Source organism: Dermacentor albipictus, chromosome 9 (genome assembly GCF_038994185.2).
Source record: "Dermacentor albipictus isolate Rhodes 1998 colony chromosome 9, USDA_Dalb.pri_finalv2, whole genome shotgun sequence".
NCBI classification, from domain to species: Eukaryota; Metazoa; Arthropoda; class Arachnida; order Ixodida; family Ixodidae; genus Dermacentor; species Dermacentor albipictus.
The window spans coordinates 109,114,226-109,127,345 of NC_091829.1; the positions used below are offsets into that span (position 1 = coordinate 109,114,226).

The following is a 13,120-nucleotide window of genomic DNA, read 5'->3' on the forward strand; positions in this document are numbered from 1 at the left end:
TGAGCTTCTGTTCCTAGGCCACGTCATCAGTAAATCCGGAGTACGCCCCGACCCCCAGAAAACACCTGCCATCGCAAAGTTCCCGCAGCCCACCGACAAGAAGGCAGTGCGTAGATTCCTTGGCATGTGTGCCTACTACAGGCGCTTTGTCAAGGACTTTTCACGCATCGCCGAGCCGTTGACACGTCTAACTAAATGTGATGTTGAGTTCAAGTGGTCAACGCCGCAGGCCGGCGCATTTGAAGAACTCAAACGACGCATGCAGTCGCCGCCGGTACTTGCGCACTTCGACGAGTACGCCGATACAGAAATCCATACTGACGCCAGTAGCCTAGGCCTCGGTGCCGTTCTAGTCCAGAGCAGAAACGGAGTCGAACAGGTGATAGCTTACGCTAGCCGGTCGCTGTCAAAAGCGGAAGGTAACTATTCTACGACCGAAAAGGAATGCCTCGCCATCGTTTGGGCTACAGTCACATTTCGCCCTTATCTTTATGGCAGGCCATTCAAAGTCGTCAGTGACCATCACGCGTTGTGTTGGCTAGCGAATATAAAGGATCCTTCAGGACGACTCGCGCGGTGGAGCCTCAGACTACAAGAATACGACATCACTGTCACCTACAAGTCTGGACGAAAACACTCAGATGCCGATTGCCTATCCCGCGCCCCCATTGACCCGCCGCCGCAAGATGACGAGGATGACGACGCCTTCCTTGGAATAATAAGCGCGGAAGACTTCGCCTAACAACAACGAGCGGACCCGGAACTTAAAGGCTTCGTCGATTATTTGGAAGGGCACACCGACGTTGTCCCCAGGGCATTTAAAAGCGGATTATCTTCCTTCACGCTTCAAGACAGTCTACTCGTGAAGAAGAACTTCTCGCCAGTCCGCGCCAATTACCTTCTTGTTGTCCCGTCAGGACTTCGTCCAGAAGTATTGCACGCCCTACATGACGATCCGACCGCTGGACACCTGGGATTTTCCCGGACACTATCAAGGATACAAGAAAAGTATTATTGGCCGCACCTGACCGCCGACGTCGCCCGTTATGTCAGAACATGCCCAGACTGTCAGCGACGCAAGACACCGCCGACAAGGCCAGCCGGATTACTACAGCCAATCGAGCCTCCTTGCCGACCATTCCAGCAGATCGGGATGGACTTGTTGGGACCCTTTCCGACGTCAACAACCGGAAATAAGTGGATCGTCGTGGCGACGGACTACCTCACCCGCTTCGCTGAAACTAAAGCACTGCCGAAAGGTAGCGCAGCCGAAGTGGCGAAATTCTTTGTCGAAAACATCCTGCTGCGACATGGCGCCCCAGAAGTCCTCATCACCGACAGAGGAACGGCCTTTACAGCGGAGCTCACCCAAGCCATTCTAAACTACAGTCAGACAAGGCACAGGAGGACAACGGCCTACCACCCGCAAACGAATGGTCTTACGGAGCGGCTGAATAAGACCCTCGCCGACATGCTAGCGGTGTACGTGGACGTCGAACACAAGACGTGGGATGCCGTCCTGCCGTACGTAACATTCGCTTACAACACGGCGGTGCAAGAAACAACACAGATCACGCCGTTTAAGCTGGTTTACGGCAGGAATCCGACGACGACGCTCGACGCCATGCTGCCCCACGTCACTGACGAGCAAAATCTTGACGTCGCTAGCTATCTCCAGCGCGCCGAAGAAGCCCGACAGCTCGCCCGCCTGCGGATCGAGAACCAGCAGAGGACCGACAGCCGACACTACAACCTCCGACGACGCTTTGTCGAGTACCAGTCCGGTGACCGTGTTTGGGTTTGGACCCCTATACGCCGACGAGGACTGAGCGAGCTTTTGCGTCGCTATTTTGGACCGTACAAGATCATCCGACGTATTGGCGCACTGGACTACGAGGTCGTGCCAGACGGCATTTCGCTGTCACAGCAGCGCCGCTCACGACCTGAAATTGTCCACGTAGTGCGGCTCAAGCCGTACCACCAGCGTTGACGAACTTTGGGACTTCGCGTAACCGACCTTTGGACTTTATTTATTTTCGTTGTTCTGTTACTTATGTTTAAAAAGTGTCCCTTTCTGTTTCGCTCTCTTAGTAGCATCGGGACGATGCTTTTTAAGAGGGGTGTATTGACACGTATTTATATTTATCGGGCGACCAGGTTTCGCCGCTTAACAAATCTTATCGCACAGCGCGGGACGCGCTTGCATGTATCCGAAGTTTCTGGAAAGTTATCGATGCTTCTATCCGCAGTCTGTTGTCGCCGAACCTTGTGTTATCTGATTTATTCGCCTGACGCGAATGATGTAGAACTTTATGGAAGGCACGCGGGTCCCAACGATTAGTCTGGAACATTCGACGATTGTGTATAAAAGCCGACGCGCTTGAACCGCTGATCAGATTTTCGACGATCGCCGAGCGTGTTCGCCGCTATCGTTGCGCTATAAGTGTAGCCTGTTTTGTGGGCACAGGTTCGCCCAATAAAAGTTAGTTTTATCTATCACAGTATTGCTACTGTGTTCTTAACGTCACCACCAAGTGACACTATGAATGCGAACGCCTCGGCGAAGGCGAGCGCCTCAACGCTGTACACACTTGTGGCGTTTAAAACCTTGAACTTGCGCACAGCCGTCAAGCGTCCGCGAGGGTTGAACACAAGAAAAGCCACCCCTGACAAGACACTCGTGACCGCGCCGTCAGAGTAGATGAGAAAAGCAGAGAGTGCAGCGATGCAAGCAGCATGTGCTGGAGGGAGGCGCGTGAAGGTGAAGCGACATATTTCGCGGGGGTGACGGGACCGCTGGTTAAAGGGGCAGTCGATGTCGCTCGGAACGAAAGTGCCAGACCCGTAATAAGTGATTTGAGGGAGCGTGAAAAGCGAAAACTCCGCGCTATGCAGTCCATCTCCACTGTGAGAGGCAGGCAGTTTGCCAAAACCTGCAGCGCCTGGTAAGATCCAGTCAACGCCACCAAAAGAGACCGTTGTTCTGACAGGACGCGTGTCTGAAGGTGCGTCGTCGGGAGAGACGGCCACCATACCGGCGCGGAGTATGCAACGGAAATCAGCAGAACCTGTCTATATAAACGACGTAAAAGGACTGGACGCAGCGTAAAATGCATGCGGATAAAATTTACCAATCGCGTTACCGATATCTCGACTTTAGTCTTAAGATAGTCAACGTGGGCGTGAAAGTTCAGTTTGTCATCGAAGACTACGGATAGGAGCTTAATATGGTCCCGATGTTTCAGAAAAGCGCCATCAGTCGAATGGACAGACGGCGCTTATAAGTGCCAATATGCTCGTTGTTGAAAAAGACAAAGAGAGATTTTGATTGGCTGATTTTCACCTTGTTTTGCCTTGCCCAATCGCAAATAGAGGTTAAGGCTGATTCCGCTAAAGCCTTCAATTGCAAATGCGATGAGCCATTTAGCAATGATGATATCGTCCGCAAACGCCTGTATGTGGACGCCCTCGGGCAATGGGAGACTTAGTAGTGGATGAATGACTAGGTTCCATAGCAGGGGCCTCATAGGCGATCCCTGCAGACTGCGAATTGAAGGACGGGCCGAGATGTCTCCAGTATTTTTCCGAAGCTCTACCATGCGACCGGTGAGAAAAGACTGAAGAAGCCGATACAGGTTCGCCGGGAAACGGTGTGCACAGAGAAAAAACAACACGGCATCATGCCAGACGCTATCGAAGGCGCAAGTGAAATCCAATGAGATTAACACCGCAGACGCCTTGGCCGCCTTAAACGCTCTGAGTCGCTACCTGAGGGCGTACAGTGCCAGAGAGGCACTCCGGGCATGAGGAAAACCAAACTGGTTTTCATGAATAAGGTGATGAGAGTTAAGCAAATAATAAAGGCGAGAATTGAGCAGCAGTTCAAGAATTTTTACCAAAGAGAGAATTCATGACCAGCGGACGATAGGCTGATGGAACGTGAGGGGGACGGTTAAGGTTAAGGATAAAAATGATGAGGCCCGTCTTCCAGGTAGAAGGGAAATAGCCCCAGCAAGGGCAGCGTCGAGTATGTGTAAAAAAAATGAGGGTGGAGATGATAGAAGTGCTGCACAAACATGCCGGTTAGCCCATCCAGCCCCAGTGCCACACGCAGATTTCCCCAGAAGCAGCGAATCTTCTGTCTCCGGAAGTGTAAATGGTGATCGTCTGGTATCGCCGGATAAGGAGAGCCCGCGAGCGCACGAGTGCGACTGTGAAATTCCCTGTCCGCAGCGGGATCGTCCACCGCGGCGTGCGTGCACAGCAAGAGCGCAGCGGAAGCCTGAACCGAGGTGGTGAGGGCGCCATCCGATGTCTCTGGTGGGGGAAGACAGGTGGGAGAGCGCAGCCTGGCAAATGCCGACTGGAAAGGCCGGCCGAAGAGGTTGCGGGACGCACTGTCCGAGCACATCACGCGGACAGCTGCACGATGTGCCGCGCGTTCCAGTAGATGGTAGGCAGAAGAACAAGCAAGAACGAAGAAGCTCGAAGGAAAGAGACTAGAAACAAGTAGAAGAAGAAAGTAGGAAAGAAACAAACAAGATCATAGAAAACCACTCGGCGATCCCGCGACAGCCCGCCGCGCCCAAGTCCGCGCGCACCTCCGAGCGCCACCGGCAACCGCGAGCTACAGTGGACCGCCCTACCGGGGTGAAGAGGCAGGGAAAACGTGTCTATCCGTAACCAGTGTGGGCCCGCAAGCGGGATATCCTGCTTTGCAGGATGGGGGAAGTCTGAGACCCCGTAGGGTGCGCGCTCGGTCGTCCCGCGCGTCGACACTCACTGCAGCACACGGCCACATTCTTCAAGTGAACGGTGCACCGCTCGCCGAACTGCGGACCCGCGCATCGCGTGCATACAGCGCACTCAGGCTGCCATCGAACGGGGCAGGCGCGCACCGGGAGTGGTCGCAGAAGGAGCAGAAGGTGCACGTAGGCACGTGGAGGTCCTCCATCACGCTCGCAGACGTCCACCCCACGGCGACACGCCCGCGGCAATGAGCGTGCGGAACAGCGACGGATCCACCGCGACGACGTGCGAAAAATTCCCTGATCACTCGCGGAACCATGCCCGCACCTAACAAGACGAGGGGTCAAGGTGCAAGTCGGTATTGCGCACGTTAGGTTTTTCGATAAGAGTATTCGCCGGGTACGTCGGGATCCATCCCTGTGAGTTTTACCTGGGGCTTACGATGGTTGACCAGACGAACGGATATTGCCATTTTGGTAAACGGTGTTATTCTCCATCGCCTGCTGTAGGCGCAGCATAGACGCGAGATCCTCCGATAAGACCGTGACTCCACGGGGTGTTTCATGTAGCGTTAATCTATAAGGTTCACTTGAACATGGTCAATCTTTGTTTTAAGCAGGCGCAAGACCTCCTGCGCGGCAGTGGGTGACCGCACGATCGGTGACAAAAACATAATGTGAGCATGCTCCCGTTTGGTCTTGAATGCATGAGTGCTAGGCACATCATTATATAGAAAGACAAACAACTTTCGAATTCTCTAGTAAGCGTGTATGTAAATCGTCTGTATCGTGTTAGCGTGTCTGTATAAGTAAAGTCTGTGTTGCATGTAAAAAGCTGCCGTCTCCCGTGTCGTTAATAAAAGAATCCCGCGCCCAACGGACAGAGTAAGTTTGTATCCATCAAAATCTGTTTCTGCTCAACGGCGTCACATGAGTTCTTGTGGCTCTTGTTCCAACCAGTGGCGGTGTCATACTGATGAAGAATCCAAAAGCGATTCAGGCGGAATTGCGATCCGCGATGGCCCAATCGGCAATTTCCAGAACATGACTGAGACCCAGCAGTGAAGTAGCGGAGGTATCCTCTGCTTTTCCGCAGACCAGTTCTGGGTACGAGGTATCTTAATGTGTTCGCTGTTTGCCGCCTATCCGGTGAGCGCATTTATTCTTCCCCACTTGGCATGTGCGAAAGTGGTTGTCCGCGGCGTCTATATGAACATGACACCGGCAGAAGTATTAGAGATGTTTTCACTGGCAGGTGTAATGTCAGTTTATCGGTGTGGACGTGTGGTCGAAAAAAAACAGGATTGTAATGAGTCAGTCATAACCATATTTGGAGGGACAATTCAACCATCAGAGCGTAAGGCGTGGTCTCTAATTTACAAAGGGGGACTGAACCTCTGTCCCCTCGTCCACTCCAATGGGTAAAGTGCTGGCGTTATGGACACACCTTAAAAGGATGCAGATCTTGTTCCAGGTGCCGAATTTGTGGTGAAGGGCACAATTCTAGCGAGTGCAAAAGCAAGGAAGAAAGGTGCTGCCTCTGCAATGACGCGCATGCTGCTAATTGTTCTAATTGCTCAGCAAAGTCACAGGAAATTCAAATCCTGGAAATCGTTCCTAGGACACAGGGATACGCCGGTGTCGCAGCCCGCCAGGTGGAAGCAACTCACGTGTGTCTTTCCCTTTCTGATAATGATGCTGTCGGAAGGGCAATGGCTAAACTAGCTAGATGGCAAGAACACCAACAGCTGTTGGTATAACTTCTCGAACAATAGACTGTCCACGTCCTTCACATTAAGAAGTAAACGCCGATTTCACGTGCCAAAATGTCCAAATTGTAGGCCCATCCATCGATGTCAACCGGAGCCAATGCGCAAGCTTCTATGATAACACACGGGGTGAAGATAAAATGAACTTGGATCCTCGATCGGTAAAACAATGTAGATTCGCTTTGTCAAAAAAAAAGCAACGAGTCTAACACAGTCAAAGACAAAAAAAATATCTAAGACAGCCTTACAAAGGAAGATTTCTTAAAGGAAAGCATTTGAAGTAAGGCAGTTACTGAGTCCGTACTTTCGCAACCATAGGGCTCCTCAAAATCCATTGGAATTGCCGATCAATTCACTCTGCAGCAACCGATTTATTGTATTTATCATCAAAATTTTCCGCGCATATTATTGCTTCGTTCTTTCGGACTCGAACATCTATTGAAGGGCGGAGGTTTAGCTTTCTTTGGCACTAACAGAATTAGTCTTAAGGCAAAGATTTCACATAAACTTGTCTCCCGAAAGTAAAATTTTTGCATTTGACATAACCATACCAAGGTGTCTACCTTTCTAGTTAGTAAATTTATGCTTCCCAGCGGGTGTGCAGTACACTCGATGTTTGGATTCGGCAGTGCCTTCATTGTGTAACGACAAAATTCTTGTTCGAGATTTCAACTCCCGTCATCACACGCTCTGGGACTTTCGATATAACCAATGGGGCAAACGCCCCCCCCCCCCCCTTGTGTGAACAATAAATAATAGATAATAATCTGTCTTGTCTCCACATCAGAATTATTACATATATTGGCAAACAGTTCCGCTGAGCAAAGTTTCGTAAGTTCGTCCCGCACTAGCTCTTCCTAGACAGCCTTGCACTGTGCCACCAACAGTGACCACTTTCCAATAATGTTTGAAATGGCTTGCCCGATTATGCCATCAAGCTCCTAGGTACGCGTATTTGTAGAATAAAATAAATTTAAATGCGATCTTAAGGTACATTTGGCCTCCTATTCTGACGAGCGTGAATAAACGAAGGTTATGAAACTTCGTGCTGTAATTAAAAGAAAATATATAATGGCTGAATTTACTGTTATATCTGCAAGGACAGCATCTTATTGCCGCAGAGAGCTCTCCACATGCCAGTTACGAGCACTCTCGTGAGGCACCTTTCCAAGCGTCTCATCGCTAAAACCCATTACTCGTCGCATCGCCAATAGAAGAGCGCCAGCAACGCCTCGCGCATGGCGATACAGCGCGTGTCTCCCGTGCAAGCGCTCACGGCAGCGCCCGTGTCTGCCGTCCAATGAGAAGCCACGGCGTGGCTCTCGGCCTTCGGGGCACGTGCAAAGTGCGTTTCTGCGAAGAGACGCGGTTGACTGTGGAATACGCTCCTGTTAACTCTTCTTTTAAAGTGTGTGAATGCTTAATATTGAGTTTCCGGGCACAAGTTCGCCCACAATAAACCAGTGTGTTTAGTGTGCTTCATTGAAGAGCGCTACATTATAACCCTTGGTGGGATACAGACTGTATGCTAGACCACCGACGCCGACAGGCAGCTTGGAAGCAGCTCTTTTACAACCAGTGCCCAAAAAATTGGTCTGATTATAAATTTCACGCTGCTGTATTTAAACGTTCACTGGCTCAAGCTAAAGAAGGCTATGATAAGAAACACTACGATTTTCTTTCTAAAACTAAAGACAAAAAATCGTTGTTTACATATATGAGATATCTTATAATTCGGCCATTGCCAGTTACAATTGCTTATGTCAATCAGTTGTCCCGATGAAATTAGAAAATTTCTTGAACAGAACACGTCATCGATATCCTATAATTTGTAAAAATCAGCCCCAACATCAGTGTTCGCTAAAGTTACATTGCCTGAATAAGCCCAAGTGATTCGAAACTTACCCTTGTCACCCCGTGGTCCTGATGGAAAGCCTGGATACCTTACAATTGGAAAGCAGCTAAAGTAGTACAGATACCTAAAAACAAGGAGTATATGGTCAACTCATAGAGAGGGTATTACATTGCAGATTTACTATCTGGATGAGAGATAATTTAAATACTAAGGGCAAATGCAATAGGCTTCAGAGCTAATTGCTCAATATGATGAGCACATGCTGATTTACAGAGCCGCATCTAACTTGCCCGGAATAGGAGACAATATTCTGCTTTAGTGAAATTATATATAGCTAAAGCTTATGACGGCGTTGAGCATTCAATTTTACTGGATATTCTGCCGCGTCGTAAGTTCCCAAATGATATTATGGCGTGGTTGGCAGAATGTTTGCGATAAATAGAATTTTATTGCTTCAAGTACGGATGTTCTTCGCCTACATTCAGACAGACTCGCGGTGTCCCCTAAGGTGCAGTCCTGCCCCCTATATTAATATCATAATGGGCTCCGTCCGCACTTGTCAGGACGTGCATGTTGACGGGTATGCAGATGACATTGCATTCTTTGCGGCTCACAATGACATTAGCACATTATACTAAAGATTACAAAGATACATCCCCGTCATGGATCCGATTTCAATTTCTATTGCTCATAAGCAAGAACCCGCTCCATAGGTTGAGTCTCTAAAATACTTGGGGATCATATATAATAGAAACCTCAACTGGAGTAGAAACAGTAGCGTGTTAGGCACAACTTGCTTTAGGTATTCTGCGCAAAATGAGTAACCGACAATATGGACTACGTAACCATTCACTGTTAACGATTGATAACATTTATGTGCGCCCCATATTGGAATATGTGTGTGTCTTGTTCTCAGGCGGACCTGCTTATAATCTAAAGCCTCTGGTTCTTTTGGAGCGTGAGGCCCTGCGCCTGTTTCTGGCACTCCCCAGGTTGGCGGATATTAATTTTATCTATCGAGAAGCGCGCCTTCCAACACTGCCCTGCAGATTTCGCGTCTTAACCATACAAGCACTTCTGAAATTTTACAGCTCTACATTTTACAATTTACAGACGATCTGAAAAAACCTTTACCAAATTCATTCATTCTTGCTCATTGGCTTTGTTTTGATAGTCCACAGATTGCATTTGCACAAAAACAATCAGATAGCCTGAATGTGAACATTTGAGAGGTAATGTTATCAACCGAATCAAATCAGAATATTAAGATCGATTTTGAATACATTTTCCCTCCTAACTCTAAGTTTTAATCAGTCGCTTTTTAGATTACCTTGCAGATTACCTTGCACACGTCCAAACAAATAATATAATAGCTACAGACGCTTCACTGAACAATGAAAAGGCGGGCGCTGGCATTTTCTCGCTTCCCCTTGGCTGGTCATTCTCCTCGAGACTGCCACATTTCTCACCCCTTCTGGAAGCCGAGCTTTTAGCAATGATTGTAGCGCTTCGAAAACTCCCTTCGAACTCTATAAGTGCGATTATTATAACAGATTCCCTTTCGAACAGTTATGGGTACCTGGCCACTGTGGCTTACGTTCATATGAAATGGCAAACTCATTAGCGCGAGCATCCCTGAGTGGAGCTATAATGCCGGTTCTTCCAGTAGTGGCAATTAGATATAGAAATTATTGAATTTACAGAGATGTTAATGAATCAATAATGACATGGACAGAATTTCAACACCTAAAAATTTCCTGGGAAAATCTAGTAGTGTCCATTGAAACAATCAGAAGTAGTGATCACAAGGTTACGCTGCCCTATCTCTCCATTAAACCTATATTTACACATGACTGGTCTGACGCTATCGCCTCGATGCCATCCATACTGCCAAGAAACAGAATCACTAGATTGTTAAGAAAAAGACACATACAACTTCCGCTTGCTAAATTAAGGAGAATGTTATCATCACAAATTATACTGTCTTCCGGTGCGTCAGGTATAGGGGTCAGCTGGGACTTGATTGTCAAAACGAATATTTTTTTTATTGTTCTCTTGTTTTTGTTCATTTTTGTATGTTTCTTGTCCTTTGTTTTTTTTTCATCGAATATGTAACACTTCAAAAGAATAGCTGATCGTTTCAGCACGCAATCCTTGGCCAATACACCAGTCTGAGTATGAGCCATAATATTACGCCATCATCATCACGAAGAACAAATCGGTCGAAATCGAGTCGAATTCCGCTCAGTCATGTTCACCTACATTACCTATATCATTCCCGAAATTTGGTAAATTCCCAGCTGCATAAGGTGACTCCGCGACACCCAAGAGACGGAAGATGATCTTCTTTTAACCGAATTCAGTGGAGCAAGTGCAGCTTTGGAAAGGCACGCCACTTCGACTGCAGGGACCGTTCCGCTTTCCTTTAACCATTGTGGTGGCTACGTCTGTCTATGCCACTGTTGAAAACCTTCTGGTCGCGCGCGTCGGGTCAGCTGCCATTCGGTGAGCTTTAAAAAAGCCCGCGTGGTCGAACTTAACCTGCCCACGTCCCACACGGCATCTCATGGCCACCAGTCTTGCAATGGCACGCTCTGTCTCATATTATCACCTCCATTTTAACGCTTGTTCTATACGGCTGAGATCCTGGCACATTTATTTAGTGTGCACATCAGTACGCGAGTAAGTACCGGCAACACTCCATGATTGCCCCATTTTCGGCTCCCTTTTAAAAAATCATTGTACACCCCAAGTGGAGCACGTTCACTCGGTTAGGACACAAGTGTAGCAAACGTGCCTCGACGGGTTTTACGATAACTATCCAGCTGATAGTTAGACATGTTAGACAGCTACTCCATCGAATAGCATTTTCCAGCTTTCTCTTTTGCCCGAGCGCGTACGCACGCAATACTACGTTAGCAGGCTGCATGTGGCGTTGCATCGAACGCAACCGGCGCTCCAATGAAGGCTCACCGGAACGCATCAAAGTGCTCCGGCGTTCCACTGAGCGTCGCCCGCTTTGCAAGACTGCTGCGGCGTCCGAGCTCGCTGGTGACGTCACCACTCGCCAGGATATATAAACGCGTGCGCTGACAATAAACGGGGAGCTTGGTTTGAGACTTGGGCTGTTGTCAGTTGTGCTCTTGGAACTGTGCGTCCCGACACAGTGGCAGCAACGCTGGACGGCAATATTTCTTTCCGATTTCCGGTTGGTTCGTCCGAATTGTATCTTCTACTTGGTTAGAGCATTTTCTTTGTTCCATCTAATTGTCAGGAAAGGCCACCGCAGCCGACTTTTCCGCGTGCCTGGGGCACTGACGCCGCAGGGAAACGTGGGTGGCGACGCTGACAGCAACCAGGCTGCCGCGCTACTTTTTGGTGGCGGAGATTTACCGCCAGCAGTAGCCGAGGATCCCCCAGGGAGCCCGAGCCCTCTACGGTTCTGGCTGCGCTGTCGTCGCCTATGGTGACCCTGTGGCCGCTACAGCGCTGGCTACGCTACCTGTTCGGCCCGTACCGGTACGCGAACACGCACGGCGCCCTGGCCGCCGTCGTCACAGTGGAGACCGTCGCCGTCCTCAAAGCACCGACCTTCGTGAAGATGCAAGTCGATGCGGGCAACGCGTCGGTACGTATTTCTGCAGCATGCTCGTGACCTACATTTGTCGGAAATATTTACTCAACAGTAAAATAATATTATTATGTCATCTGGAGGAAGCAATTCATTCCACGCCGTCAATACAGGGCCATTCTATAAATATTTTAAAAGCTGTTTCTCGTTTTGCACTAGACGGTTGTGTGAGACTGGATACCGAGTTCCTATAGCTTTCGATAGCATAAAACGATAAAGAACTGAAGAATTACAGTCACATGAGTATCCTTTCAGTATTGGACATTATTATATTCACCAAGGTATTTCCGATAAAATAAGGGAAAGGATTTACTTCATTAAACCAAGAGAACACGCTGGCTTCATGAAGGGATATTCTACAATGGCCCAGATGCTTGCCACAAATCAGTTATATGAGAAAATATTGGAGTACACTCAGCCCCTATATGCCTTTCATTGATTTTCAAAAGGAATTTGATTCATTGGACATATCAGCAGTCATGGAAGCTCTGCGCAATCTAGAAGTACAAGGCGCATCCTTGAATATCTTAGGAAATATCTGCAAAGAATCCGCGGCTGCCTTCCTTCTCTACAAGAAACGTAGAGGATTGCCTACAAGGAATGGGGTCAGGCGAGGAGGCACAATATTACCATCGATATTCACTGCAAGCTTATATAGGTATTCATGCTATTCAGACTGGGGTGGCTTAGCAATGGGGATAAATGTTGAATATCTAGGCAACTTAACTTAGCAGATGACATCCTATTATTGGGCGGAAACGGGTATGAAATGAAAACATTTGATTTAGTATTTTAACCGAGGGAGTGCAAGGATGGGGTGGAAGATGAATACGCAGGAGACAAAGGCAATGTCCAATAGGGTAGCAAGGCAACAAGAATTCATTATCGCGAGTCAGCGTCGAGAGTCTGCGCAGGGGAACGTTGATGTAGGACAATTACTCACAGGGAATCCTCACAACGGGACGGATATTTACAGAAAAGTAAAATGGGTCTGTTTTGGGGTCTTTGTTATTTTTAGTCTTTATAAATGACATTGTCCACAATCTAGAATGCAGAATGAGGTTATATGCTGATGATTGTGCCATATAGGAATGTATAAAATGATTGTGATGTTAGT

General features: G+C 48.3%; 2 protein-coding genes across 4 annotated transcripts in view; one reads left to right on the forward strand and one right to left on the reverse strand.

Annotated features, from left to right (window-relative positions):
• LOC135913566 (zinc finger protein 26-like) overlaps window positions 1-13,120 on the reverse strand; it is a 209,300-nt gene that overhangs the window by 53,162 nt on the left and 143,018 nt on the right. The window lies entirely within an intron of this gene.
• LOC139049608 (uncharacterized) overlaps window positions 11,550-13,120 on the forward strand; it is a 61,809-nt gene continuing 60,238 nt past the window's right edge. Inside the window, exon 1 of the mRNA XM_070525219.1 lies at window positions 11,550-12,000. The gene's annotated coding sequence lies outside the window, so the exon portion shown is untranslated. The remainder of the gene's footprint in view (window positions 12,001-13,120) is intronic.